Source organism: Lepidothrix coronata, unplaced genomic scaffold (genome assembly GCF_001604755.1).
Source record: "Lepidothrix coronata isolate B3197 unplaced genomic scaffold, Lepidothrix_coronata-1.0 Scaffold213, whole genome shotgun sequence".
Lineage (NCBI taxonomy): Eukaryota > Metazoa > Chordata > Aves > Passeriformes > Pipridae > Lepidothrix > Lepidothrix coronata.
In genome coordinates, this window is record NW_016690393.1 from 344,301 (window position 1) to 349,544 (window position 5,244).

Sequence of the window (5,244 nt, forward strand, 5' to 3'; positions counted from 1 at the left end):
TCCACATCCATGGAAAAGCTGAACCTCCCTCCTGCCTTTCTCCAGAGCAGCAGAAGGACCAAAGCAGGGAGAACTGATGGGGGAGGGAGAGGAGCAAAGGGCTCCCCACAGCAATAAACCCCTCGGGCTCATTCCAGGATGGTTTCGTGGAGTTGTGCTCAGCAAATTCCCAACGGATCCACACGTGGGGTTTCCAGCCTTTTCCGGATACAGGGATAAGAGAGGAAGCACTGTGGATGCAGAGGAAAGCAGGGACATGGAAAGGGTGGTGTGCTGGTTTAAAGGTAAACTGGCAGGGGAAATGAACCCAACTCAAAACAGAGATTATAAGTCAGAATAACAATTTAATAAAATAATACAATAAATACGATTATACAGACGAACAATTGGTTTTAACCCACAAAACCCCAGTGTATAACCCAGCACCCTGGGGCATGAACAGAGTGCTGCTCCCCACCTCACCCATCCCAGCACACCCCTGGTGATCTTCCAGCACGGAGGACAAGCCGAAATCCCTCCCTAAATAAAGCCTGGGGAAGGTGTAACAAGTACAGACAGGCCTTGAAGTGCTTCCCCTCAGCTGAGCCCGGCCCAGTTTTCCACCTGAATTTGATAAAAGCTTCAATTCCCACTTCAATCTTTTTCTTGGCAAAGTCAGTCCCGTTCAGGGCCACGTTCTACTCGCTTCAAATCCTTGTTTTCAGCTGAAAAGCTGAGCCTGTAGGGCACTTGTAACCAGTGGTGCACATTGGAAGCAACGCCCTTGGAAAGCAGAGGAAAAATTGCCTTTTGTGCACCTGGAAAGCTCAGAAATGTCACACACGACAAAAATGTGCAGGTTTGCAGTTCCCTGCCTGGTTCACAGCAATGCTCAGGTCTAACTTTTATGCTTTTTGCCCCATTTTTTTTCCTCAAGGACATTGATTTTCAGTTGTCCCTAAAGGAGCTCTCGGTCCGGTCAAGGGAGTGAAAAATTGCTCGTTCTTTCTTTTTATTTTTATTTCTCCTTGCCTTTTTTTTTTGGTCTGCGACTTTTGGTCTTTAACACTTTTATTTCCAGCATTCATGCACGTGTTTAGCTTCTTTTCACTCACGTGAAGAGACAACTTTTTAGAGACACCTTTCCCAAGAAATTCCCCGAGCTCCAACAGCGTGGTGGATCCGTCCCTTTGTGCACCTTCCAACAGGAACAACGATCACCCAGAGATGGGCTTTAAATCCAACCAAAGAAAGAAGTAACTAAAGGCTGTTAGCCTGGTGTAGTCAGAATTTTTCTGTTCTTACTTTGTGAAAATTCCAATCTTTCGAGCCCGAGCCTTCGGGGGATTTCCTTGGAGATTTCCACTCTTTTTCTCCCGTGCTGCTGCATTTTGGAACTCCCTTCAAATGGGAGCCCACCCCTCTTTCCAAAAATCTGCTGCCTCGAAATGAAGGACACTAACTAATACTACAGAAACTAATTGGAAGGAACTGTGACCTGAGGGGTGACAGAAGGACTTTTCTCTTTTCTTCTGGGACTCTTGTTGAAGAAAAAGAGAAATTTAATCTGATGTAAATATATTATTCCATCGTAGAAGAGATAGTTAAGTTGTTACCTATATATCTGTATGTATGTAAATAAACCTCTGTAAGTATTTTCCCCTTCCCCCAGTGCTGGGTAACTGTGTTTTGTCTGAAAACCCTCTCACACTGAAGCAATTGTGGGAGGGGGGGCCTCAGACTTGGAAATTGGATTTTTGAGGGGTCTCAAACCACCACACCTGGTAATGATGCACAAAATCCCTGGAAATGAATCCCAGGGAACAAGAACTACCAGAGCTGGAGACCCTTGGTGGGAGGGATGTTGGTTTTTTGGTCAAACACGAGGACATGAGAACCCACAGTGAACAAACACTGTCCTTAGAAAGCACCCAGTTTCTAATTCCTCTTCTCTTCAGCTATGTGAAAAAAAAAAAAGGCAAAAAAAAAAAAAAGCTTCATATTAATCACAGTCTGAGTTATTAATTCCTCCAATTTTTTTCTGGCTCTTGGTTTAATAAATTAAAGCCTTTTAAAGGCCCATTTTTGCCTCAAGATAATATCTCTTGGTTTAAAGAGTGTATTTTCAAGAGCAGAAATAATCAGCTGGCCAGAAGGGATTGGCCTTTCAGTTGAAGCTCAAGCAAGTGTCCCAGGAAGGTTTTTTTTGAGTGGTTGTGTGGCCACGACCTGATTCCCCACTGCTTAAAAAAAGGCAAAGGGGAAAAAAAAAACAAACCCTTTCCTACCTCCAAGACAAATTGTGACCATTAATACGCTGACATTTACGGGCAGGCAGATAAGAGAACAATTCACCACGTGGAAAAGCCTCTTAATTATGTTTAATATTCAAATTAGGACTTACCACGGCTTTTTCTAGGCGTACTTAAGAATAATTGCTGGGAAAAAAATAACGGATCTTGCTTTTCAGGGAGCAAATCGAAACGATGCAGGAAGAATAAATAACCCTTGAGGCAGGGCCCAGTGCCAAATCCTGGGACAAAACAAAACAAGGAAGGAAACTGTTTACTTTGGGTCGATTAAAGCGGTTTTTTCTCGGGCTGATATGAAATGTTTTCGGGCTCACCTTTTGTTTTTAATTTATGTGCAGGGAGGAGGAATTGATTTCCGAGTCGACGTTTTGTTGTGAGCAAATACCAAAAAAAATAACGAGGCACAACTGCTCCAGCTGCTTCCCCAGTGCCGTGGCTTGGGAGCCCCAAAAATCCAGTTTCCAAGTCCAAGCCCCCCCTCCCACAACTCGCCCCGGTGTGAGAGGGGTTTTCCAGACACAACACTGGACTCAATATGGGGGGGGGAAGGGAATTATATCACAATTATTACACAAATAAATATTATAATACATTAGATACACAATCCCAACTATCTCCCCTATGGTAAAGCAATATTTATATTGGATCAAATCTGTTTTTCCTTCAAGAAAAGTGCAGAAGGGAAGAAGGAAAGATCCTTTCCACGTTCAGGGCAGCAGTGTCTCTCCTCTTCAAGGCAGCTGGATCTCTCTCTCCATTACACCCAGGAGCCCAGGGAAGGCTGCAGATCCACAGGAGCACATCCCTCCTCCTCCTCCTCCTCCTCCTGATGAACACTCTCCCCTCACCCCCGGGCTCACAGCTCCAGCCCTGGGTGGGATCTTCTCATCCCTCTGTTTTCCTGCTGCATCTCCCTAACGAGCCAAATCATCTTTATTGCCACAGATCCTCTGCACGAGGCTCAGAAGGAGAAAATGAATCTTCAACCCCTCCTGCCCTTCCCTCCTCTGCCTCTCCCACACCTTTATTGCCTTATTTTTCTCTTCTCTTTGGCTCGAGGAGGAGCGTTCAAATAGCTGGAAACGCTTTTTATTTGGTGGATTTTTATCTTCTCTCATTAAGCCACTGAGCTTATTGCACCCATAGATTGTGTGGGGAGGAAGATTCATCCTCCTCCACCTCCTGCTTTTCCACAAACCCCGAGTTTGGGTCAAACAATGACTTTCCAGAAGATGCAATAATTTCAACAAACTGTTTTCTGTCAGGGGGAAGGAGTGGAAACCTTTACAAGATGCCAGGGAACAAAATCTTTCCTCCCCAGCCCCAATTAAAAACCCATTTGCCAAGCAAGAATGACATTTTCTTTGGAACAGCCTTCTTTTATCAGAAACCAGCGAGGAAAAGGAGGAGAACAAGTGCCAGGAGAATTGTCTGAGCCCAGATCCAAAACACACTCGCTCCAGCCAAAGTAAAGTCTCATTAAACTCTGGAGCAACAAGTCAGTTTGAAGAAATCATTTAGGCAAAACACAAACCAAAATAAAGGTTGTCAGAGCTGCCACTGGAGTCAGGCCACTGGGTTTGGCCCAGCCCTGCTCCTGCCCCAATTCCTGTATCCTTGTGCTGGGTTTTCATCCATCTCCAGGATTTTCCTGCTCTGCAGCTCTTGGTGACCCTGGAACCCAGGGCAGGCTTTGAAAAGCCCAACAAGGGATGTGCCTGCTGTGGGTTCCCAAGAAACCCCTTTGGGATGAGGCCACCCCTGCCCTGCAGGAAGCTCTGGGCCCAAATCCTGCTATTCCCAGCTCCATCGTGTCCTTTAATAGAGTGACACCCTCGTCCCTGTCCCAGCTGGACCCGACACCTGACATTTTGATGACTAAATTTCCCTGGGTTTAATTCCCTCTCACTGCAAGGGAGTCATGTACCTTTTAATGCATGAATAATTCCATACAAAATACTTTGAAAATTAGCCACTTTGCAAATCCCAGGCCCTCGATGATTAGGGATAGCAGCCTTCACTGGTCATTAAATATTAATCTGCCCTGCTCATGCATATCCATCCTCATACAGTTTCTCATTACACCAACACACTCCTCTTTTTCCAGAGGCCCTGCCTGGAATTGCTATTCCCAAAGAACAGCCCTGGAAGACATTAGGTCTGCCAAGAAACTGCTCCCGATATTTCATTTTCATACGAAATGTATTGTAATGTCCCTTCCTAACCCAGCCCCTCAGATTTGTCTTGACTATAACAGGGCTTGTTTTACAGAAAATAAATCATGTTGTGCCCTCAGTAAGGACGACAATAAAGGAAAATAATAATCCTGGGAGAGGGGAGAAAGAGCTGCAGCAGCAGTTTTGTCAGCTGAGTACGTAGGAAATGGTGGGGAATAAAAGAGGGTGTGAGTTGCCTCCAAAGAAAGCTTTTCCAAGTGCATCTCCAGGATGGAGGAGCAGCCCCAGCTGTGCCTCCTGCCTTTCTCCTGTGGCACTCTCTGCTTTGGTGACAGGAATTGGGACAGGCTTCAAGGAGAAAGGAGTCCTTGGGAATTCCTTGGGAATATGTGCAACCCCGGGCTGTGTTCTCAGCACAGGGCACTGCAGAAAGGCTTGGTGGGTGGATCCATTTGCAGTCTGAAAACAAAAAAGGGGCAAAAAAAGCATAATTGAGTTTTAACTTCAAGCGCCGACGTTCTCTGAAGGCCTCTTGGACACCCAGGATTTGGGTTGTTTTCCTCTTGGACACCCAGGATTTGGGTTGTTTTCCTCAAGCTTCCCGAACAATCCCACGGCCCTGGTTCATAAACCTGTCCTGGTTTTAGAATCACGGAATTCCAGAGTGGTTTGGGTTGGAAGGGACCTCACAGTCCATCCAGTCCCACCCTCTGCCCTGGGCAGGGACACCTTCCACCAGCCCAGGGTGCTCCAACCTGGCCTTGGACACTTCCAGG